Source organism: Balaenoptera musculus, chromosome X, assembly GCF_009873245.2.
Source record: "Balaenoptera musculus isolate JJ_BM4_2016_0621 chromosome X, mBalMus1.pri.v3, whole genome shotgun sequence".
Taxonomy (NCBI): Eukaryota; Metazoa; Chordata; class Mammalia; order Artiodactyla; family Balaenopteridae; genus Balaenoptera; species Balaenoptera musculus.
The window spans coordinates 122,043,461-122,070,835 of NC_045806.1; the positions used below are offsets into that span (position 1 = coordinate 122,043,461).

Sequence of the window (27,375 nt, forward strand, 5' to 3'; positions counted from 1 at the left end):
ATTTGGTAAAGTAGCAGGATACAAAATTAATGCACAGAGATCTCTTGCATTCCTATACACTAATGATGAAAAATCTGAAAGAGAAATTAAGGAAACACTCCCATTTACCACTGCAACAAAAAGAATAAAATACCTAGGAATAAACCTAACTAAGGAGACAAAATACCTATATGCAGAAAACTATAAGACACTGATGAAAGAAATTAAATATGATATAAGCAGATGGAGAGAGATACCATGTTCTTGATTGGAAGAATGAATATTGTGAAAATGACTATACTACCTAAAGCAATCTACAGATTCAGTGCAATCCCTATCAAACTACCAATGGCATTTTTCACAGAACTAGAACAAAAAATTTCACAGTGTGTATGGAAACACAAAAGACCCCAAACAGCCAACGCAATTTTGAGAAAGAAAAATGGAGCTGGAGGAATCAGGCTCCCTGACTTCAGACTATACTACAAAGCTACAGTAATCAGGATAGTATGGTACTGGCACAAAACCAGAAATATAGATCAATGGAACAGGACAGAAAGCCCAGAGATAAACCTACACACATATGGTCACCTTATCTTTGATAAAGGAGGGAAGAATATACAATGGAGAAAAGCTAGCCTCTTCAATACGTGGTGCTGGGAAACCTGGACAGCTACATGTAAAAGAATGAAATTAGAATACTCCCTAACACCATACACAAAAATAAACTCAAAATGGATTAAAGACCTAAATGTAAGGCCAGACACTCTAAAACTCTTAGAGGAAAACATAGGCAGAGCACTCTATGACATAAATCACAGCAAGATCCTGTTTGACCCACCTCCTAGAGAAAGGGAAATAAGAACAAAAATAAACAAATGGGACCTAATGAAACTTGAAAGCTTTTGCACAGCAAAGGAAACCATAAACAAGATGAAAAGACAACCCTCAGAATGGGAGAAAATATTTGCAAACAAAGCAACTGACAATCAATCTCCAAAATATACAAGCAGCCCATGGAGCTCAATATCAAAAGAACAAACAACCCAATCCAAAAATGGGCAGAAGAGCTAAATAGACATTTCTCCAAAGAAGATATACAGATTACCAAAGAACACATGAAAGGATACTGAACATCACTAATCTTTAGAGAAATACAAATCAAAACTACCATGAGGTATCACCTCACACCCATCAGAATGGCCATCATTAAAATATCTACAAACAATACATGCTGGAGAGGGTGTGGAGAAAAGGGAACCCTCTTGCACTGTTGGTGGGAATGTAAACTGATACAGCCACTATGGAGAACAGTATGGAGGTTCCTTAAGAAACTAAAAATACAACTACCATATGACCCAGCAATCCCACTACTGGGCATATACCCTGAGAACACCATAATTCAAAAAGAGTCACGTACCCCAATGTTCATTGCAGCTCTGTTTACAATAGCCAGGACATGGAAGCCACTTAAGTGTCCATCGACAGATGAATGGATAAAGAAGATGTGGCCATATATAGAATGGAATATTGCTCAGCCATAAAAAGAAACGCAATTAAGGTATTTGTAGTGAGGTGGATGGACCTAGAGTCTATTATACAGAGTGAAATAAGTCAGAAAGAGAAAAACAATTACCATATGCTAACACATATATATGGAATCTAAAAAAAATGGTTCTGATGAACCTAGGGGCAGGACAGGAATAAAGACGCAGACGTAGAGAATGGACTTGAGGACATGGGGAGGGGGAAGGGTAAGATGGGAAGAAGTGAGAGAGTAGCATTGACATATATACACTACCAAATGTAAAATAGATAGCTAGTGGGAAGCAGCCGCATAGCACAGGGAGATCAGCTCGGTGCTTTGTGACCACCTAGAGGGGTGCGATAGGGAGGTTAGGAGGGAGACGCAAGAGGGAGGGTATATGGGGATATATGTATACGTATAGCTGATTCACTTTGTTATACAGCAGCAACTAACACAACAATGTAAAGCAATTATACTCCAATAAAGATGTTAAAGAAAAAAGAAATAATGCCATTTGCAGCAACATGAATGAACCTAGAGATTATCATACTATGTGAAGTAAATAGGACAGAGCAAGACAAATACTCTATTACAACGTATATGTGGGATCTAAAAAATCAAACAAATGAATATATGTAACAAAACACAAACAGACTCACAGATATAGAGAACAATCTAGTGGTTATCAGTGGGAATAGGGAAGGGGGAGAGGGGCAAGGTAGTTGTATGGGATTAGGAGAGACAAGCTGCTATGTATAAAATAAGCAACAAGGATATATTGTACAGCACAGGGAAATACAGTCATTATTTTGTAATATCTTTAAATGAATTATAACCTATAAAAATATTGAATCACTGTGTTGTACACTGAAACTAATATAATGTTATAAATCAACTATACCTCTATAAAAATTATATTTCATTTGTTAAAAAAATTTTTATGTACCATTTCTGTTTTTGTGCTACTATCACAAGTGTCTTGGATTTTACTAATGTTGAACATTTAGGTTATTTATATTTCTTTTTTTCTATTTGAAGCAGTACTTGATGAAAAATCTTTTTACTTAACTTTGAATGTTATTCTGAGGGCACAGTCCTATCTAGGACAGAACTGCCTGTTTACTCATAATGCACATTTTAAAGATTTTAAAAAACATGTTAGAAACTTATACTCCAGAAGATTTGAAGCCATTTTCTCTAACATATACGAGCATGCCAACAGTGATATTATTTGTTCTTATATTTGCTAAGTTCAAGAGGGCAACTGTTTTATTTTTCTACGGAATAATTCTGGTCTTTATGTCAGCTGGATCTGAATTTGAATCTTAGCTCTGCTGCTTATTTATTCCGTGTCCATGGGCAAGTTAGTTAAACACTCTAAGTTCACGTTTCCCCATTTGTAAAATGGGACCAGTAGTGGTAGCTAACTCTTAAGGTTGCTTGTGAGGATTGACTGAGATCACAGAAGTAAAAAACCGAGTACAGGGCCAGGGGCCCAGTAACTACGTAAAGTAGCTGGGTAACGTCATATAGAATAAATTCCTTGATAATCAATTTACTAAATGAGCAATTCCCTGCGAAGTAGAAGACAAGTAACTGAAACCTGACCTACATTGGTTCACTACAGGCTTTACATTGCCAGAAGGAGGAAGGCCCAAGTTCACAAAAAAGACTGTCTTTTGGGAAGAAAAGAGAGGCATAAGTGAAGTCAGGGGCAGGGGAGATATGGCGACAGAGTCAAGAGGGAAAGGCTACTGCCAAATACAACAGCAAGAGGCAGGGCCAGGAGAAGTTAGAACTTTATAATTTGGCAAATTTGTCTTCTGTTAGACTGGATTTCAATGAATTGCCTTCCAGCAAATGGGCCTGCTCCCAGGACTCAATGACTGTATACTATTTGTGCTGAAATTTGCATTTAGTGATGTGGAAATTTAAACTTCAACTACAATTTTTCTCAAATTGCAAATGAGTGTGCTTATTATAACATATGAAACCACATACTCCATCTGTATGGCCCCACCCCCAAACCCATGGTCACTGCTCTACTTTTCTCCATGTTCATATGGATATACACACGTATACTTGTATACACACAACACTCATAGGCATATACACATTTTGTTTTTTATCATTCTATGCTTTAAACATGGGATCATATATTAATATGTTTCTTTCTGTCTTTGTTTTTCTTACTTAGCAAAACTTCACAAAATTCCACCCAGTCAACTTTTAAAAATTATGCGTAGTAGTCCATGGTATTAGTGTATGCTAAATCATTTAGTTATTTCCCTCATTTAGAGAGTGGAAGGTCATTCCCAGCTTTGCAATCCCATGAGAAAAGCTGCAGTAAATGGCTTTGTGTATTTATTTAGGTACCGGAACCTTTATTTCTGTGCAACAGGGTGATTAACATCTTTGTTATGTTTTTTCACTAGATACATGTATGTATTCTTTTGTAATTTGCAAAACACCTAAAAAGATAGGCTTTTATTTTAAAATGTTACTCATCATCATGAGTGTGTTAGATGGGGCTCCTGAGAAACAGACTCCAGGAGGGAAATTTGCATTCGGGAGGTTGACTGGGGAGGATATACACAGTGGGAAACAGCACCTGTGAGGGAGGAAGGGTGGGGGCGGGATTGCGCAGAGGGAAAAGGTGAGTCGTGATGCAGTTGTAAGAGATTCCTCATCTGACCCGACAAGCAGCTCTGATGCTGAGATGGCCCTTCACAGTGGTCCAAAATTGAGGCTAGGGGCCAGGGCCTTTGTAGTTCTGTACTGCTCCGTCATTGGATGCTGACTGCCCTTGGGGAAGAGATACAGCCTTGAGTGAGGCAACTCTTTTAGACCAAGGGCAATGCTCAGAGAGGATTGCAGCTGTGAGCCATCCGCAGCCAACACTCCTGGAAGCTGGGGAAATAAGTTCCTTGGTCCTGAAGAGGTATCTAGGCAGTGCACCACGGTATTCCCCACAGCCAGTAATTAAAAGTTCAAATGAAAACAAATAATACTTAACATTCACTGAATGCTAGATGGAGGCCAATTAGTCAAAAATCAATTGGCTGGAAGCCAATGTTTTTAAATGACCAATTCACTAAATTACGGAGGATTGCTGGGTCAAAGAGTAGGTATCTTTTTATTTGAAAGATGATGCCTGGTTTCTCAAACAGGTGTATGACTTGCGTTTCCATCCACAAGGTGAGAGACCCAGAACCAGTTTATCTTGCTTCGCTGCCAGCATTTCGGTTAACTGTTTTGTAGAGTCCGGTGTAAGGCAGCAGGGAATGGCCTAACCTCTGTTAGACTGAGCATGTTAGACATGCTCAACTTAAAGATCTTGAAATTCAGTTCTTTAAAAACTACTATGTTGGCCAAATAAAACACCTGCAGGATTTGACACAAGAGCTGCTAGATTTGACCTCCGTGGTTTAAAAGGAATATATACTGTGGAACAGAAAACTGCATAGCCAAGTGAACAGAGACTTTCCTGTTTACTAACAAGGGAGAGCAAGACTGAGTCTTGCAATCACCTGTGATGCTGGTTTTGATGTGGGGCAGGATTAGAGTTTGGAGAGTGTTGAGATCTTATGAATAACCAGTATTTTATTTTTTAAAAAAAAGGTTTTCCTCCAAATCTATGGAGCAGATATGTTATGATAGAACAGACACTTTCTGTTTAAATGCATTCAAATTATGCCTTTAGTAGCACTCTTCAATTAGAAAATCTGTAGTAGAAGCACAGCTTTTCTGCCCCCCACCACTGTCTTTTTAAAATGGAAATTCACTTACCATACTTACTGAATGCTTACTGTATGTTAAGTGCCATGCTAGGACTTGGAGTTCAGTAGTGAACTAGAGGCAAAGACCTTGTATATAGTGGGGGAGACAAAAAATCAAAACAAGAGAATAAAAAAGCAATTACAAGTTGGAATAAGTGCTATGAAGGAAACAGGCAAAATATTAAGAGACAACATTGAAAAGTTAGCATGTCACATTCTGCTATGGAGGATGGGCAGAGCAAGTAATAATGCCAGGGAGAGAGAGAGAGAGAATGGCTTGGTAATAAGAACATAGGTTCTGGAGTCCATCTCGATTTTGTCATTGACTGGCTTCATGAACTTGGACAAGCCATTTAACAGCTTCCTGGCTTGATTTTCTTATTTGTAAAGTGGTGTTACCAGTGTATACCTCAGAGAGTTGCGAGAATTAAATGTTTCCAAATGTAAAGATCTTAGGATGCTGCCAGGCACATAGTAAGAGTTCAGTAATTATAATTTAGAGTTGCTTGTATGAATTAACTCACCAACCAAGAATGAAATTGTAAAATGCAATGCAAAGCAAGGCAACATTTGAAAGAGGTTGCATGTATTTATTGTACAGGGATGGTGCTTCCTGCTGTCCCATTTATCATTGTCCTCCTTGTACTTCTTGCTATAGAAATAACGAACTAAAATTTCTAGGACACACAATGCTGTTTCAAGCCTCTATGATGTTCCCCGAGCCTGGAGTGCCTTTCTTGCTCCATTTTTCTTACCTCTAACCTTGTGAGTCTTCTTTCAAATTCAAGGTCAGCTATCACCTTTTCCAGGAAGCCATAGCTGCCTCTCTTTCCTCCCACATAGTCTATCATACCTTCTTCTGTATGAGGCCTGAGCATTGCAGAGAGTGGAATTCTGTGCTCTGACACTGATCTGTTTCCATGGCTCTCTCCCATAAGAAGCCACGGGCGTCTCAAAGACAGGAACTTTGTGTCACATCCATCTCCCTATCTTCACAATTTAACACAGTGACTAATGCATATAGGCTTTCAATAATTATTTGTTGAATGAATGAGTGGATAAATGAATATTTTCATTGGCATCTTTCATAACCGTTTTTGGTTAACTTTCAGCAATTACACAGATGAGTAGGTGAATTAGTACTGCAGTAAAGAGAGAAGGCAATCAAATTGCCTATGAGAAATAGTAGTACCTAATGTTGATTGCTAGTTCTTTTACATACCATGTTTAATCTGCTTAACAACCCTATTACATAATTTTGATTATGATCCATGTTTTCAGAAATAGAAAATGAGGCTTGAAGAAGTTAAGCTCCTGTCCCAGATCATAAGCTAATAAGTGGTGGAGCCAAATACCTCTCCCAAATTATTTCTTCCTTTATTACACTATTTGAGCTTTTGCTAGCTACAGTAACATTGTTTTAGAATCATGATATTTGAAATTTATTATGATAAATACAACGATAGAAATATTAAAGTTTTTACGGTAAAATAAATTTGAGAATACTACAGCTTCCCCTTGAGGTGTACAATATACTTTAGCATGTTAAAAACTCTAAAAAGTCTTGTAATAAAGGACTTAACTGCTTTCTTACACAGCTTCAATTGATGACATTTTTTTCAGGAGAACACTAAAACGGGGTTCTGGTCACCAATTCCACTGTTGGGGATGTCCCTACACATCCAACAAGCAATTCTTTGACACCAGCAGGGTGTCCTACAGTTTAACTTAATTCTGACACTACCCAAAGATAGCATCATATCCCACAAGTTAAGAGCTCAGTCCTACAAGGCCGACCTCCCTTTCAGATGCCAGTGGAAAGCATAGGTTATCATCTGTGTTTCTGACCAACTGGCCATAAATCAGAGGTTCCCTCTTCGGTTTCAATTATTTTGCTACAGTGGCTCACGGAACTCAGAAAGATTTTACTTACTAGATCACCAGTTGAGTATAAAAAGATATAACTCAGGAACAGCCAGACAGAAGAGATGTGTAGGACAAGGCATGAGGAAGGAGCGTGAGGCTTGCATGCCATCTCTAGATGCAACCTTCTCCCAGCACCTCCATATGGGCACCATCATATAAGCTCTCTGAACCAGGTCTGTTTGGGTTTTTATGAAGGCTTCATTACCTAAGCGTGATTGATTAAATCATTGACCATTGGTAGTTGATTCAACCTCCAGCACACACACCCCCGGAAATCAGAGGGTGCACTTAAATTTCCACCCTCCATTCATGGTTGGTTCCCCTGGCACCCAGCCCCCATCCTCAGGTGCTTTCCAAAAGTCACCTCATTAACATAAACCCAGTAGTGGGGGGAAGGAGCTGTTGTAAATAACAAGACACCCTTTTCACATTCATGGCTCTGAAGCATTTGCAGGAGCTGAGAACAAGAGGCCAGATATTATAACAAAAGATGCTCCCATTGCTCTTATCGCTCAGGAAATTCCAAGGGTTTTGGGAGCTGTGAGCCAGGAACTGTAGACAAAGACCAACTATGTATGAGAAATATATGATCAAAAGATGTATTTCTTATAATATTGCAAATACCAATTGATATTCAACAAAGCTAGGATTCTGAGGAATACACTTTGGGAAGTGCTCACTAATCTACAGAAATAAAGCACAGAGTTTAGTCTCAAAGGGTCGTGTATAAAATACGCTGAGTCTGTTTAGTTCCTAAACTCTTCTAGAGTCAAGAATGTTCCTGCTAAATGGAATCCTTTAAATAAGAATAACACAGGAATAAGATCACGCTGTATGCAAAGAGGAGATGACACTTGACATAAACCCAATTTTTGTGTTCAGTGCTATCTGCAGAACTTTATCTGCAAAGAGAAAAACGATGCTTACCACATCATGTGATTGGTGACGGTGATAAGAGCTCACTGATGTTTTTAGTATTCATTAGTATCTGTTATTCTTTAAATTGGAATACTGGTCTATATCTCCACAAAGAACTACGTAGTTTATCTTAGGCTGCATGTACATGGGACAAATGAGAGTTAAAAATCACTTAGAAAAATTCCATTAATGAAGAGAGTGAATCAGTGAAAATTTTGTAATTTGGAGACCTCTGAATTTCCTGATGAACTATCTTTTAATTGAATATTGCCACATGATGTCAGGGCCTGTGTTTAGTTTTGTAATTGTGTTGGCTCCAAGTACTACTACTTAGCCTTGAACTAGTGAGGAAACGTTAGGTGTGGGTTTCATATCTAAGTGATGTATTTGCACCAGTGAAGGCCAAATTATGCAATGACATGTTGTACAAAGTGAGTTGAAAATGGCTTGACAATAGAAAAATGATGGGAAGAATTGTGACATCATACAATCCTTGGTATCATAGGTATTACAAAGCTCAAAGACGCGAGCCATGACAGTCAGTATCATTATATGTGTTTTGCAGAGTGCTTTTGTTTCCATAGATATTATGATTTTGTTGTCATTTAATTATAAATTTTACTTTGTTTTATACTACTGTGTGTTATCATAACAAGTTTGTACTTAGCTTTGTTTATATACATTTAAGTAACATTATAAAAAAAAAGGTCAGCACTGAGAATCTGATCTAAAGTAATTGATTACTGTCTTCTAAATAGAAGATGGTGAACGACGTGAATTCTGTAACTCAGTGGTCCTCAAGTGGGACCACTGAGTTACAGAATTTAGAAATGTGTGGAGGCATTGTGATTGTCATAAAGACTGGGGGCCAAAAAAAAAAAAAAAAAAAAAGACTGGGGGCTGCTACAATCAACTACTCTATGACTTAGAGGACAGTGGCTAAATGTCCTGCAAGTGCACAGAATAGACTTGAAAGACACAAGATTGTCATGTCAAAAATGTCAATAGTGCTGTTATTTAGCTCTTACCCCCTTTTGGTCACTGTGTTGTTAGAGATAAATCTTAGCCCAGCTCTAGCAATTGCACTGGACCATATGGTCTATAAATAGTAATTCGTATATCAGGACCCTCAACATGGAGGACACCTAAGTGGTCCTGTCCACATCACAAATCTAAAGCCAAATCAGCCTGTGCTTACTGGAAACACCTGTCTAGGGAAACCTAACATACACCAATCACAGTCTTCCAATTCAGTTTTAGCTAGTTCAACTTACCCTAGAAAACAGGACCAACTAGCCTTGTAAGGAAATCCCAACCTCCTAGCCAATCATGCCCTGTTTCCATGTTGCCTTTTCTAACGCTCTGTAAAACTAGCTCTTGGCTCAAATCCCTCCCAAACAGTGCTCCACTGTTTGTGAGGCACTGTACTCCCCAGAACCACGGATTATTTTCCCTTGAATAAAGAACATCAAATCTGTTACTCATTTGCATTATTTTTGTCATTTGACACTATCTATGCCAATCTGCTTCCTTGCTTTAATATCCTCCCATTCCTTTTTCCTCTTCATTCACAATTATTTATGTATACCCACCTCATTACATAAAGGACCTGAGTGTGTTAGTGTATGTGTGTGTGCATGCACCTGGTTGACTAAGCAGTTGCCTAAATTGGACTGGAATTTTTTGGTTTATACCTCTAGAACTATTATTTCATTCTTTTATACTATAGGTCTTTGTGTCTATATTTGTATATAAATGTCATAATATATTTTGTCTAATAGATTATAACATTTTTCGATCCTTCACAGCACATAGCCCAGGGCTCTTTTTATTCCCATTTTATTTCCATATAGTATAAATGTCTTAATCTTTCTTTGCCTCAGTTTTATCATCTATAAAATGGAAAAGGGCACATACCTCTTAGGTTTGTTGTAAGGATTAAATGGGAAATAAGTGAGTACATAGCTTAGGTCAGTGACTACCGCATAATAAGTGGTTAATAAGATTTAGCTATACAAAGCTGTATATATTTTTTTCCAGTGAATGCATTTGGATTTTGATAGTCCCATTAAAAAAAAAAATAACTGACATTTTAAAGCACAACAGGAAAATAGAGCTATTGCTGTAGTAGAAGAAAGGGAAGTCCAGAGAAGGGTGTCACCAGTGTCCAATATTAGACACTGACTAGTGAGTCCATTCACTTTCACTTGAATGTTTTCCCACTTTCCCACCCTTCCACCCTGGAGGTTGATAAAAGAGTTAAGGATTGGGAAGATGGCAGAGCTAACCATCTTTGAAACTATTTTTTACATGTATTTAACATTTAAACAAGAGTTGGGGAAAGCAGGATAAGAGACCATTTATTTAGAAGTAAAACCACGTTTTATCAATATAGAAATAAACCACATTTGTTTTCTCAAAATCAAGATAAAAATTTGTTTAAATAGCCACTATAATGTGAAGAGTAGCATGTCAATTGCAAGAACACATTTTTTTTTTAAACATCTTTATTGGAGTATAATTGCTTTACAATGGTGTGTTAGTTTCTGCTTTATAACAAAGTGAATCAGCTATACATACACATATATCCCCATATCCGAGAACACATTTTGATTATCCAACTCAGTGGCAGCTTCGGCTAAGAAAATATTTTATGTAGATCTTTTAAAGGCATTTTTCCCCTCCCTCAGAGGCATATTGAAATTTATCATTAATCTATAAGAAGAATTATGTTATTCTTGATTTAATATGCTGCTTAGCTCATTAGGCCATACTTTAAATTTATAAAGGCTGGTAGTACTTACACATCCAAGTAAGCAGAATGCTCACTTTCATGTTTTATAAATTACCTGTGGAAAACTGTGTTTCTCCTTGACATTGCCTTTTTTTGATAGACCAATTGCATAGGCCCCATAACCAGGACATTTTCAGCCCTGAAATCCCTGACCTCCCTCCTCTCGCTGAATCTCTTTTGCCTTGGGAATGTTTAACCTACATCATGCTGCCCGGCTTATCTTTGTTTCAACACTGTCATTAAGAAATATCAACTCTTTAGATTAACTAGAACTCTTCAAAAAGATTTACTGTCACTTCTGTGGTTTTTCTCCTTTGATAGGAAGGCAAATAAGATAAAGGCAAGGAAGAAAAGTGAGATCCCTATACAAAACAATACCTTAGCTTTTTTTTCTCATTTTCATTTTTCTCTGAGATGTATTTACAGTTCATATTTCTGGAAAGCCTTTTTCATTACATGCTGCATAAACATGAAGAATGTAGAGTGATATCCATGCTGTTTGTGGTTGGTTTGCTCTTTATGCTTATGTTTTCTTGCCCTTGGCAAGAAATAAAAAGTGATTTTGCAGTTTTCTTCACTGCCTTTTTATGAGTATAAAAAAGTACTTGTTCTTAATATTTTTCATAGATCTTTTAGTAGTGCAGTTGTCAAATAAAACCTCTCCTCTCTGGGTTGTTGATTTTATGGTCCCAACCAGAAGGTGGGTAATTTCAATCACCGGATAGCGTATTAGGATTAAAGCAGAAAGGATCTTTGCATGTTTTCCAGTGTGCATTTTACATGAAACAAAGCAGAATGGATGCAAGCCTTGATCAATTCCTGGTGTTTTCCTTGTCCACCAAAACTTCTGTTAGAGCTCTTAAGGAGTTTTAAAAAAATCTAGGCACAGAGGCTGTCATCTGCTATTGCCATAGAACAGGCAGCCCAAAGCAAATGCCAAGAGTTTTATTGGGTTTTTTTTCTCAATTTGTTATTGCATCTGGTCTTGTTCATTGCACTACATGTCAGCTGATGCAGAGAGAGGTGATTGAAACATCTAGGTTCCAAATGGCAAAGTGGGAGGCTATCCGAAAGCATTTTATGTGTTTGTATTTGTTTCCTGAAGTTTAATGAACACAAGAGGCAGCAAGGGTTGACATAAAGCAGGCTGCAGTATGGGCTGCTGGGGAACGCTTACTGCTCTGTTTTATTAGTACCAAGTGGCAGGACCACCAGAGAGACGATGCCCATCTTTCCAACAAGTTGAAATATAATTGAGTGCCTTCTGCTGCTATATATTTCCTTTGTACTATCTTGAATTCTGCTTGGGTCCTCATCTTTGTTTATGCGATTAGAATTCATTGTCACTCACTGTTCTTCAAACTTTGCAGTTCAGTGGTTGCCTCCACCTCAGACTAGGGGATGCCCAAGGGATGCCCAATAAAGAAGGAGGATGAGTCGTCTCTACAGCATAAAGGGACAAGAATATATCAGAGTTATGCTATAGACCATATAATTGCCCACGTATACCAGGGATGGCGTGGGGTTAGAAGTGATGTACAAAAACTGAAGCTCTGGGGAAAATGGACATAATGACCCTTTATCTGCCTGGATGAGGTGGACACCCAGTGGTTACATTCTTGATGATTCACATTGCGTGTTGTGGATTCCATGTGAAAATTCTCCAGGGACAATTGGCATGTGTTTCCAATGTTTAATTCAAATTTTGCTCTGATACTTCTGTGGTAAGAAGGGCTGTATTGGGTATATTGCTTATGATCCTGGAAAACTTGGAGAGAGTGAAGACTAGGCCAACCACAATCCTATTCTTGAGGATTATTATAAAATGCACTGAGTGACTCCCCCCAAAACGCCATAGTGTAAATAGTGATGGCAGAACAATCCCCAGCAACGAGGCAGGGGAAGGGTAGTCCTCCATCCCAGGTCACCGGCGAGCAGGAGATGGAGAGCAGGGTAAGCAAGCACCTGTTACTTATCAGATGGTTGGGGCAGATGTCAGTATCTTTTTGTGGGCTCAGCTCTAAGTGGTTATTTTAAAAGTTGCTCCAGGAAAATCAAAGCAGGAATTTGGGGCAGTAATCCTAAACTCAGATCCTTATCTAAATGTCCAGACTTTGGGTGTGAGCAGGGTTGTCATACTGTAAAATGCCTAGGCAGCAACTCAAAATAGCCCTTTTCTCATCACAGTGATGGATGTGTTAATTAACTTGATTGTGGTAATCATCTCACAATATATAGGATATCAAATCATCACATTGTATACCTTAAATATATACAATATTTATGTATTATATTTTATATTTTTTATAATATATATTTTATATATTATATAATTATGTCTCAATAAAATCAGAAAATAATTTCAGCTCATATTTAGTGATTTTTAACCTTAAAGTGAAAAATAATGGTGAATTATGATGTTAACTGTAACCTCTCTATAATTTAATGACAAATTTTGCCGAATATTGTTTTATTTTTATTTTCTCCTAAAAATAATTAAACATCTTCTGTGCCTCAATATACACAGTACTTCATTTAATCCTATAAGCCAGTCACTTTTATTTAGATTCAGAGAGGTCAAATAACTTCAAATATTTTTCAGATTTCTGTCTTACATTTTAATGTCTACATGAACATGTGAATTTCTGGGTGCTGGGTTGAGTTCTCTGATCAATCAGCCTTCTTCCCAGAAGTACCAGATACATCAAGAACAATGAACCATCAGAACAGAGATGGCCAAACCCGGGACCTGTTTGCATTAGGGTTCAGGGTCTCTTATCTATGTTTCATATCAGGTGGTTTTGCTTTTTCCTATTTTAGATATTAGGGCTCAACGTATATTTTGAAAAAAATATCTAGCTAATTGTTGCTTAAGATCCATAATGCCTCTCATCTCCAGAAACATAGCAAGGTGTTGCTGAAACCTGTGCTTAGTAGTATTTGCATTTACCCCTGGCTAGGGTTTTAGGGTATAGTTTTAAGCCAAACCTTATTAATGTGTAGCCTAAGTCATTTCAGGTATGAAGATCAAAGGCTCAAAAGAGCAAAGACCTAGGCAGGTACTGCAGGTTCATTTGGAATAAATTGCTTTATACATCATTTTATTTGCACCATTTCAATCCTCATAGTTACATTGTATAGAGCTGTCTAGTTGAGCCAAAATATTTCAAAACTCAGTATTGAAGAATGAGCTCATGAATCTGTATTTTTTTTTTTTTTGTATCCTGAGATTGGCTATAAAGAGCTTAGTACTTTTTAATCACTTATTTCTTTGTGGGAACAAGTGTCAATTTGGACTATAAACGGGATCCGTACCTTATGACTTGGCAGATTTGCTGAAAGGTTGTGCATATTTATCTGAGAGCTCAGCATGGCAAGAACTCATCTTCCAGATGATATTTAAGAGATTTAAATTACTTATAAATTACAACATGCCTAATTCTAAAAGGATTAAGATACAATATGAAAATATTTCTTGATAAACGCAGTTAAAATGCAAAAAAATAAGAGTACGCGCAAATACAAATTCATATACATGTGAGAACCTATTTTAAAAGAGGTCAGAGAGAATCAGGTTGGAATCTGGAATGAATGAAGTATAGAAACTGAGCAATCAATTTAGCAGCCCAAACAAGAAGCAGGACCCACTGGATAATATTGTGTGATTTTCTGGTGAAAAGAAGCAAAGCTACCCAAACACCTGTTTTCTTGGCACTGAATTCTAAGAAGGACATATAGGGGGATCCTTATCTTCAGATTCAGTTTTTAAATAAATACAGGCACACTCTTCAAATGGATACATCTCAGATGGATTCTCCAGAAATGCTGAATGTCACATCAAATCAGATTTCAGTGGCGTCATCTCTGTGGACAACAAGGCAAACTTGTCCAGGTGCAAATACGGCTGATGGAACAACATGAGACCAGTGCTTAGAGTATCTGGAGGAGGGAGTCCATGAGATCTTCTGGTACTTTCTCTTGTGCTATGAGCCAAGGGTTCAAATTTAAGTTTGTCTTGATTAATAAGGAAGGAAGGATGGGGGAGGGAACAAAAATCCATTAAGCCGTACAGGATAAGAGAAATGGAAACTCTGCATTTCTGTCCCAAGGGTCAATATTTCTCTATAAACCTTGAGGCCCTAAGCCTTGAAGGGTCTGTTGGGGCCCAGGGTAGGCCACCCCAAAATGTGCCTCAACGACATATTGATTATTTTGAATTAAAGTTACTTAATAAACAGCCAATGCAGGAGAGGCACTCTGACCTGCTTTATGTCTCCCTGAAATTAGGAAATAAATCTCTCATGAAAGTTGCTCTCCCTGCATCTGGAGGTAGAAGGGACACCCTTATCACCAAAGATAGGGAATTGGGGCCAAGAAACCTATATATACAAACCTTGTGACTTCTTTAATTGACTACCCCAAGCCCAAACTCTGTTTAGAGTTTTCACTAATAAGGTACCCAAACCTAAGTTTCTTGGTCCTGTCAATTCCTCACAATTGTATTCTTTTCTTGTCTAAAAAGTATAAAAGCTGCCTACTTTGGCCACTTCTGAGGTCCCAAATGGGCCCTCCATATGCATGAATTAAAATTTGTTTTGCCTTGCATCAATTTTACTGTTAGTCCAGCCACAAGAACTCAAGAGAGGGAAGGGGGAAATTTCCTCCCTGACAGATCCCAGAGATGGGTTTGACTGTAGTTTGGGGACAAAAAGCCCTCTTCCGGCAGAGAATGGGAACAAGGGTGATTTGCAAAGCAGCATTAAGGATTGAAGCTGAGATTAAGAACCAGACAGACAGTAGACTAGAAACATTAATCCAAAAGGACTGTGGAGAGAGTCATTAACTAGTGAAAGTTGACTAGATAAACACATGGTAGGTCAGAGAAGAACAATCAGGTGCAGAACAGAGTGTGCTAGGCATTCTCTGGAAATATTGCTAGGCAAGCTTGCAAATTTACATGGAGTTCACTGGTATTTCCCATATATGGGCCACCGACTCAAAGAGAATCAATTTGGTTCATATACCACGCATTAAAAATACACAGTAGTTTAACTGTATATTTCCCCTTCTAGACTGTGAACTCCATGAGGAAAGAGACAGCTTGTCTTATTTACTACTAAACATCCATTAGGAGGCACGTGGCTTGACATTTAGAAGATAACAAAAATGTTTGAAGGACAGAATTAACGTGCCTATGTTTTCTCAGTTAATAATGGCTATTTATAAGGGAGAGGTGGCATTATACCTATGTTATGGATGAGGATGTAAGACTGAAAGTTGAGATAACTTACACATCCTACAGCTCTTTATCCACTTAATAAGTAGCAGTGCCATCATTTGAACGCAGGTCTGCTTTATGTCAAAGCCAATTAAGCAACACTGTCTCCTTACCAAGCAAACATTTACAGACTAGACACAGGGCACTGATTGCAATGTTAGATATTGGAGATGCTGCAGAGAAAAGTAAGGTGTGGTCCTCAGCTTCCCAAACAGAAAAGCAGAGAGTCATACAAAAGTAAAACACAGAGCTTTTTTTAAGATCTGAAGATACAAAAAAATTACAATAGATGACAGCACAAACATTTAACCATCATGAGAGAGGATCAGAGTTTTTGATGAGATGCTTACAAGATAGACATTAGAAGAATTTAAGGAGTCTGATAGCCCATGTGGACATGGGAGGTGTGGTAGGCAAAATTTTGGCCCCTGTGACCTTCTCTCTCTCTTCTTTCTCACGAATATGTTGAGTTGCATGCCAAAATGGACTTTGCAGATGTAATTAACATTCTTATCTTTAAAATAGGGAATTTATCCTGGATCATCTGGCCAGGCCCAGTAATAAGTATATGAGCTCACTTTTTGATCTCCATTTTATTTACTGCATTTTGTTTTTCTGATTATGTTAGCTATATTGGTGAGTAATGCATAAATATATTTCTTATTTGTCTTTACAAAGAATCAGCTTTCGTTTTATTAATTCTCTCATATTTTGTTTTCTGTCTCATTTGTTTTGCCCTTAGTTGTATTTTAAACCTTCTTATTCTTTTCAGATTTACTCTGTTGATATTTTTTTCAAGCTTAATTAGTTGAATGGTTTTTAAATTTTTTCCACATAGTCTAATAAAAATATTCAAAACTGTAAATTTCTCTGTAAGTTGTGCTTTAGATATATTCCACAGTTTTGACAGATACTACTTGTATTGTTCTTAAGGTCAAAGGATCTCATCATTTACATTAGAATTTATTAGTTAATGCGTGGTTTATTTGGTGTATTTTTCCTCAAGACACAGAAGATTTTTATCACTCCTTTATTATTATTTATTATTTATTATTATTCTAAAATTTTTTTTTTGTTTTAGTTATGTATTGCTACATAAAACAACCATTTTTATTATGTTGAAGATTGCTGTGGGACATCAGTTTAGACAAGTCACAGGAGGAATGGTTTGTCTCTGTTCCACAATATTTGAGGCCTCAGATTGGAAGACTCAATGACTGGGGCTGGGACGGTAGACTATAGTGACTACACATGGACTCTCTATTTGGCTTAGGCTTCTCACATCATGATAGCTGGGTTCCAAGAGGAAGTATCCAGAGAGCGAGTATTCTAAGGGACCTAGAGACTCAGAATCTGCTTGACTTTTTTATGACTCAGTCAGAAGGCACACAGAGTGGCATCTATGGGACTCTATTTGCTGAAGCCATCCCAATCTAGCCCAGATTCAAGGAGAGGGGAAATAGCACTCATCTCTCAAATGAAGGAGTCCCTAATAATCTGTGGTCATGTTTAAAACCTGCCTCAGTCGTACCATGTTCAAAGAACTTGTTTCTGTGTGCTGTTAAATCTTGTGGTTTATATGTGCCTCATTTATTTCCCCATATGTTTATTTACAACAGTTTTCTATTTTCAAGTATATCTTTTAAAAAGCAGGATATCTTTGGTATTTTTTGTTTATTCAATATTAGAGACTCTTTTGATTGCCCCACATTAATATAGCAGGTACAGATCCATGTGTCCAGGCTTGAACACTCTTTGGGTTGTGCTTTTATTTATTTCATTGCTTTTTCCATATGTATTTTGTTTTATGAGGGCTCTGAGTGGTCTGAGACTAGTGCCAGGACAGTAAGTAGACATCTAGGTTCGTAAGTGCAATTGAGAGGTGCCTCCCAGCTCCAAGTCTGACTTAGCCCACCTTGATCACATCGATATCTTGGGGCTCTCCAGGACAATGTGAAGGAAATTAGTGGCTACAAAGAGAATCGTTTACCCCAGCTTATCCCCCTGCCTTGGGTTCTTTACCCTCTCCAATTTCCATTAGTCATTTCCCCTCCATTCTTAGACCCAAACACTTTCTATATGTCTCTGAGGATTTCTCACACATTTGTTTCAGGTGTGGAGTGTAGGAGTGTGTTCTGTCAATATCTTGACTTCTTCGTTGCCTCTTTGGTTGGGTTTGGAGAGGAAGCCCATGTTAGTTTGACATCTTGTCTCAAAGTTTTTGGTTTCGTAAAAGTATATTCATCTGATGTTTTAAAAACATACATAAATGCAATGGTGTATTATACATTTGCTCTTTAGCTTAGAAAATCTAGTCATTATAAATAAGGGGAACTCTCCCTTGTGCATAGCACTTCGTGGATTTTATAGCATCATCATCTTCATTATTTCAATGCTCAGAACAACACTATGGCATAGTTATAGACGAATAAACTGAGGAGTTAAGTGACTTGCCTATAAATGTAGCTAATAAGAAACATGGATGAAGTTCAAATTCAGATCCTCTGACTCCACAAATTTCTTTCTACTATACCCACTCAATACTAAGTTTAAGATCATTTCTCTGAGTCACAAAAACAGAGGCACAGATAGATTGCATGTTGAGTGAAGACATTTTTTAAATAATTTTTAAAATATTTAATGTAAGTATAGCTATTATGCGTGACAGAAAAGACCAGCTTAAAACGATGGATTGACTATGTAGGTTTAGAAAACCAATGACAAAATAGGCATCCATCTGGTGTGCACATTTATTTTTTTAATTGAGATTTTTTGTTCAACTTTATTTTTACACAATTTCAAATTTATGGAAAGTTGCAAGTATAGTACTAGGAATTTCCTTTATTCTTCACCAGATTCACCAATATTTCATCACATTTTCTTGCTTTCACTCATTCATTCGTTTTCTTTCTCTCTCTCTCTTTCTGTGTAAATAATACATATAGTATTATGTATATAATTATATACATAATATATATATTACATAATATATATTATATACATATTATATACATAATATATATATTATTATATTATATATTATATACATATTATATACATAATATATATATTATTAATATATAGTATTATATAAATATATAGTATTTATTCCCCCAAAACCATTTAAGGGATAAGTCACATATATTATGCATCATTACCTTAAATCCCTAAATACCTTAGGAGGTATTTCCTAGAACAATAAACCACAGTAATACCAAAATTGGGAGATTTAACTTTGATATAATACTATTCTCTAATTTAGGAATCTGCAAACCCTAGGTCTCAGGTCAAACATGGACAACTGCTGCTTGTTGTGAATAAAGTTTTACTGGAACACAACCACATTTTGTCTATGACTGTTTCTGGCCTACAACAATACAATTGAATAGTTACAACAGGTACCATATGACCCACAAGTCTACAAATATTTAATATTTGATCCTTTACAGTAAAAGTTTTCTGATCCTTCTAAAATCCATAGTCAAATTTGACCTTGTCTAAATAATAACCTTCATAGTTGCATTTCCTCATTCACGACCCACCTAAGATCATTCATTGCATTTAATTATGTTTCTTTAATCTCCTTCAGTCTACAACAGTTCCTCATCCTTTCTTTGTATTTAATGACATTGAAATTTTTGAAGAATAAAGACCACTTATTTTGTAGAATATCTCTTTATGTTGGTTTATCTGATATTTCCTCACGATAGATTTAAGTTATACATTTTTGACAGGAATAACACTGAAAAGATGCTGTGTTCTTCTTAGTGCACCCTATCAGTAGGTATATTAGATGTCAATTTCTCTTTTGTTAGTGATATTCATCTTAATCACTTAAGTTGGTGTTTGCTAAGTTCTTCCAACATGAAGTTACTATTTTGCCATATTGACATATAATTTTTTGGAGGATCAGCTGAGACTTTATAAATATCTCATTCTGAACAAATTATCACTATGATGGTTAAAAAGTGATTTTTAAAAGTCCCATATGCATATTTTAATATCTTGGTAGGATGATGAAGCTCAGGCCTATGCCCACAAAGTGCAGGAGAAATGTTTAAGGCCAATACTCACTAGAAGCCAGGATTCACACGGAATGCTGAGCCTTATCTTCAGTGCCTTTTTGAGTCTGAATAATGGATGTGGTACTGAAAACAGGGAACATTGTTTGGCTGGCAGAATATTTATGGAGTAGAGTACTACAGGAGTGCTCAGGATAAGTTCTGAATAATATTTTTTCGGAAAATGCAGTATACAGATTCAAATGCAAAACTATAAGATGAATAAGAAATTTCCAACAATTCAAAATGGTTCAATATAAGGCATAACTGTCTGCATGCCAGAAAGAAACAGGCCACAACATACAGGTTTGGGAGACAGTGATTTGTAGCAGCTGTCCACAGCCAAATATTTCACTTATGTGGGGCTGTGAGAAACAAGTCCATTGGGCTGAGCTTAGACACAGTCTCCATGCCCTTGGTTAAGGGCAATCACTTAGACCGCCACTTTCAAAATGACTTTCTCAAGTAGTGGTGGCTGACATACCAAATGTATGAAACTTCTGATTTGACTCGAGATAAAGTCAAAACGAAGGTCATATCATGGTCCTCAAAGTCAGACTTTGTTCAGGAAGTAATTAGAAGAAGGATGATTAGGGAAGCAAGAACGGAACATTTTCTTCCAAGTGTTATTGACTTAGCATTGATTGATGTTTTCGTTCTGTCCACTCTCTGATTTTAAAAAAAAGGATGAGTTGAAGGACTAATTTTGAGTATACTCATTTTCAATTTCCTTTCAGTATTGGCTTGGAATAGAGCAAATAGTGAAATGGTAATGGTAAAGACAAGAAGGGTAGCAAATGTTTTTCTAGATGGTACCAGAGGGATTTCCCAATACAGCACAAAGGAAGTAGTAGGAAAGAAATCTCACAACATATTTTATGTGATTGAAGTATCAGTCTCTAGGTCTCCCCATTTAGATATTTACATAAAACATTGCAAATAGTCTTGTAAATACTGGTTTTTAGGCAATCCTATGTGTAATTTTAAGAAATTTTATTTTTAGAGTATGTCAGGAAGCTATAATTTTGGGGTAGTAATAATGATAGAATAAGTTGGCTTCAGTTATAGTATCCTAAAAAGGCATCGAATAATCACACTCTCATTATAATGTACAAATACAAGCCCTCTAAGAGAACAAAGATTAAGTGAAAGAAAAAAAAAAATTATACCAGTGTTGAACCTTACCATATCTTGTCATACACATGAAGATAAGAGCTAATGTTTGCTGAGTTGTTACTCGTATTCAACTGAATCCCATGTGTGAACTGATTTATAAATCTGTACATTCAATGGTAGGTTCTTTTCTACTGCTATTCACCACAAAAATCTTCGTTTAGCTTCTCTGCAAAGTTGTTGATGTTTTGAAGGATATATTACCTATATACATCTGGATCATTAGCTTCATAATTCTCCAAGATGGAGATTTGATAGGAAGTTAATTTTAAGTGGCAAAGTGTCTAAATTATTTTAAGACTGGAAATATCTCTCCACTTCCAATCATTGAACGTTTGCTTTTCACAATGCAATAATATATTCATATAAAATATGTTTGAGAGCTTACTATGGAACAGAAATTTTTCTTAAAAGCTGGGGAATATATTGTATGTATTGAGGGTATTCAGGGAAGGTTTTAGGATCACATAGTCTGAAGTGAGAAGTGGCGAGAAAGGAAGGTTTTAAAACTAATTCAACAACTGCTATTTGGTATTAAGATTTCCATGAAAAAGCTGCTTATGATGACACTTTAAAAGAAATAGTCTTCCTGTGGAAAAACAGTTAGGTTTCCAAAATGTAGATATTAATAGTTTATGAAGACTCAAGGGTATTGTATATTGCTATTTATCTTGATTTGTACCAGGATGACATAAATAGGCACCAAGTCCCAGCCAGAATTTTCCATGGGAAAAGGGAAACACAGGAAGTGCTATAGATTACTTTTTAAATTATGGTGATTTAAAGGACTGTATCTGCAGACGGATTGCCTGAATTCCAATCCTGGCTCTGCCATCCACTACTTGTGTGATCTTGGGTAAATATGAGAAAACGTAAAACCTCTGTGCAGTTTCCTACTCAATAAGGTTATTGGAGGATTAAATAAATGTATGTAAAATATTGGGTTGGCCAAACCCGAACAAACTTTTGGCCAACCCAATAGTTATAAAAGTGGCACATAGTAAGTACTTAGGTACTAATATTACTATTAAATAAGGGCAAACTGTACATATGAGAAAATCCAGACTAAAGAAGTTTCATCATTAAAGAAGAATGAATGAAAATAAGTGAACTGAATATGCAATTCAAAAAGTTAAAAATACAAACAGAACAAAAGGAACCATGAGAAATGAATTGTTAAATTTAGCAACATAAATTATTGGATTGAAAATATAGATTAAAATCAATCCAAGCCTTGGCACATGGTAAAGATAATCAAAATGGACAATTTGATTATGAATCAGAGAAAACACAAGATATGCTATCAGAAATTTGGAAGGAAATAAAATTATTCATAATGGTGGTGATAACTGATAACGAAAAATCATCTTGTCAGTTGCCTCTGGAAAAAGTAGTTTCTTTGTTAGGAGACCAAAACCAAGTAAAAAGACTAAGTCATGTAGTTGAATCATGGTTGCCGTGTATTTCTCTGAGGGGATGGTGATGTGAGCAGCCGGCTGACACTTGGTGAAGAAGATGGCAAAGAGGTGAGGGAGTAGGAAGCAAAGTTCAAGTGACAGTACTTGGAATAGAAACTTGGACTTGGCAAGCTTGGCAAGTTTTTGCTTCCTAACATATTCTTATGTATTTCCTCCCTGAATTCTGAAAAAAAAATATTACTTTTCAAAATGCCAGCCTGGCTCAGCTAGATTAAGGGAAAAAAAGGAATAGGGTTGCACCAGAGATTGGGGGGCAGAATCACTCTTCTGGGAAATGCATATGATGGCAGAGCCCTTGTGTCCTGTTGGTAGGACTATAAATTAGTGCAGCCAATATGGAAAACAATATGAAGGTTTCTCAAAAAATTAACCATAGAATTACTATATGATCCAGCAATTCTATTTCAGGATATATACACAAAAGGATCTGTAATCAGTCTTGAAGATACATTTGTATACCCACGCTCATAGCAGCAGTATTCACAATGGGCAAATGATGGAAGCAACCCAAGTATTTATTGATAGATAAATGGTTAAAAATCTGGTCTATACATGCAATGGGATAATATTTAGCCTTAAAAAAAGCAAGGAAATTCTGACACATTCTTACAGCATGGATGAACCTTGAGGGCATTATACTAAATGAAGAAGTCAGTCACAAAAAGACAAATATTGTATGATTCCATTCATATGAGGTGGCTAGAGTTGCTAAATTCATAGACAGAAAGTTGAATGGAGGGAGGGGGATTGAGGAGCTGTTGTTTAATGGGTATAGAGTTTCAGTTTTGCAAGGTGAAAACAGTTTTGAGATTGCTTGCATAAATGGATTTAATATTACTGAAATGCACACTTAAAAATGGTTAAGATGACAAATTTTGTTATGTGTATTTTACCACAATTAAAACTAAAAAGCAGGAATGACTATATTAGTATCAGGTAAAGTAGACATCATAGCAAAGAGAGCTACTAAGGGCAAAGAGGGATATTACATTATTATAAAAGCATCAGTCCACCACAAAGATATAACTATCCTGAATATGTATCAACCAAACAGCAGAGTTTCCAAATACACAAAGCAAAAACTGACAGAGCTGAAAGAAGACATTGACTAAGCCACAGTTATACTTGGACTTCAAACACCTAACACTCAGCAACTGATAGAACCACTAGGCAGAAAGTTAGCAAAGAGTGAATAACTGAACAAAACAATGACCAACAGGATCTAATTTATATATAGAAGAGTCAACAACAACAGAGTACACACTTGTTTCAAGAGTCTACAGAACATATATTGATACCAAGATAATGTATATCCTGGGCCATAAAATGAGCCTCAACAAATTTAAGAGATTGAAATCCTACAGAACATATTTTCTGAGCATAATGGAATCAAACTAGAAGTATGTAAATATGAAAGACAACAGGAAAATCTCTAAACAATTGGAAATTAAACACACTTATAAATAATCCATGGGTCAAGGACAAAGTGTCAAGGAAAATTTTTTTTAAAAGACATTGAACTGAATGAAAATGAAAAGACATATCAAAATATGTGGAATGCAGCTAATGTACCACTAAGAGAGCAATTTATAGCATTAAATGCTTACATTAGAAAGAAGGAAAGGTCTCAAATCAGAGACCTAAGTTCTTACCTAAAGAAGATAGGAGAAAAAGAAGAAAATAAAGCCAAGTAAATAATAAAGAGCAGAAATCAACAAAATTGAAAGGAAGAATAAAATAGTGTTTCCCCATTGATTTTCTCTATTTCTTCAAAAAAAATCAATGAAATTGACAAAACTTTGGGAAGACTGACAAAGAGAAAATTAGAGAAAACAACGACAAATATCAGGGATGAAACAGGGACTATCATCACAGATCCTGCAGTCAGTTAAATGGATAATAAGTGGATACTGTTGTTAACTCATAAATTTGAAAAATTAGAAGAAATGAATCAATTCTTTGAAATACCACAAGTTACCACCCCCCCCAACAAGGTTATATAGGCAATGTAATTAGTCCTATAACCAGTAAAGAGATTGAATTTGTAGTTTAAGTTCTGAAAAAAAAAATACCCATGTCCACATGATTTCACTGGAAAATTCTACTAAACAGTTAGAGATTATACATTGACATTTACTCTTTATCACAAAATCAAAGAGGGTGAGGACATTTCACATCTCATTTATGAAGCCAGGATTACCCTGATAACAAAACTACAAAGAGAGTACAAGAATAAAGTGGAAAGAGTCACCCTACCTGGTATTAAGGTTTACTATGCAGTCACAATAATGAAGACAGCATGGTGTTTGCTGAGGGATGACATATATCAATGGAACAGAATAAAGAACCCAGAAATAGACTCAAACCAATATTCCTAACTATTTTTGACAAAACTGAAAAAGCAATTCAAGGAGTAAGAGTACCCTTTTTAACAAATTGTCCTGGAGCAATCGGACATCCATAGTTTAAAAACAAAACAAAATAACAACAAAAAAACCTTGGCCCAAATCTCATACCTTATACAGAAACGAAAAAAAATCACACATTGAAATGTAAAACTATATAATCTTAGAGAAGATGTTTGGTACCTAAGACCAGGTGAAAAGTCCTTAGACACCAAAAGCGTGATCCATAAAAGGAAAAAATTGATAAACTGGACCTCATGAAAATTATGACTTTTGCTTTGTGAAACATGCTATAATGATGATGAAACATAAGCTACAGACTGGGAAAAAAATATAAATCACATTACCTGACAAAGGACTTGTATCTGAAACGTATAAAGAGCTCTTGACATTCAACAGTGAAAAAATTTAAAAATCCAATTAGAAAATGGGCTATAGCAGTGGCCCACAATAAGCAGATGGGTCGGACCTGTATGGTTCCTTTATTCCTGGGGTTATCATTTCATTGCTAAAAATGACATAAACAGAAACCAGACTGAAAAACTCCTAGTAAGAGTACAAGAACTGGAGAAGGAGATGCAATGGCTTAAAAAGGAACAGGCCAACAACAACAAGAATTCAAATATTAGAGAAAATTCTTCAGGAACTGGAAATGCTAAGTGTGCTCTTTTTTTTTTTTTTAATTTCAGTGCTCATGACCAAAGACATGCAACCCTAACATTAGTCTGTCTGGTCTGGACTAGGGATACCAAGGCTTTGCCAGTCAGGAGAACAAAATACAACTGAACAGAAACTGAGGCTTAACCAACACTAGACTAGGAGAAAACAGGCAGACCTCCAACCCTCACTGATGTGGATGAACAAACGAAGACATTAAATGACTTTGGACAGGTGATTTCTCTTGACCTTTGTTTTTACTTTCCAAGGGGCAGGGATTCAGAGGATTTTAATTTGAAAGAGATCAACGATGCTGCTAAAGAGATTCATTATGCCCACATTTCCAATCAGGTGCTCCTTCCAGACTTCTCTATACTGGCCTGGGCCCCTGTAGAACCCAGCTTCAGTGCTAGGGTCAGCTATCATGAGCAGACTTACTGCCATTTTCCCCTTGTGCTGATTTAGATATTGTAACCATGAATTATACAGCTCAGAAATAGGACGACACGTAAGATTTCAGGAACTTGTGTAAAATACATGTAGCCAGCAGAGTGATTAATTTTCAGTGGACTACTCTCTCTGCTCAAGTACAGCTAGGAGTCCAGAGCCTGGGGGAGGGGAAAGGACAAGAACCTTTCTAGTTATGTCAATGTGAAGTGATTGGCCAGGTGTTCCTTTATCGTCAAGTCTGCTGTATGATGGCTGTCCTTTTTCTGATTGGCCAAGGAATGGAGAAACCAGAGATTATTGATAAATCTGCTGAACATACAGAAATATCCCCAGAAACCTCAATATGGTATGGCTGTAGAATTTTCTCTTGTCTTATATGACTTTAAGTTTGAAAATATCAACTGGATCTAGGATTGGGAGGTTCAGGAGTTCAGTGCTACCCACCACCGACAGCTATAGGCTAAATACACTGTTAAAACTTACATGTTGTATAGTATACTAGAAGGACCGGACTCTGTTGCCGTACCCTGTGGGAAAGGACCAAAAATGGATGGCGTGATAGAATAAAGAAAAGTTAATAACTCTGTCATAATGCAGACCATTGCATTTGTAGTAGGAGTGGAAATGTACACTATAAGCCCCTAATAGATCATCCGAAATGTCAAGTATAGGAATCCCGATCCAACATCTTGTAAGTAGGGGATGCGTCGAGCATCCACGTTTATTTCATGAAGAGGAAACAAGAAGCCTAAAGGGACTGTAGTGACATACAGAGGAAGAAAATATTATTTATAGAAGACAACAAAGAGGCTCTGTGTTTATACAGAAACTAAAACATCATTTAACCACAGAAGAAACTCACCAGGGTCTAGGAGGCAACAACCAGCTAGTGGTAGGTGGGTGTAGAAAGGAAATAATATACATGCTATATATATACTTGCAAGAAGTC

General features: G+C 36.6%; 1 pseudogene; it reads left to right on the forward strand.

The window, feature by feature from the left end:
* Positions 1-12,793: 12,793 nt before the first annotated feature.
* Positions 12,794-27,332, forward strand: LOC118888383 (annotated as a pseudogene).
* Positions 27,333-27,375: the final 43 nt, after the last annotated feature.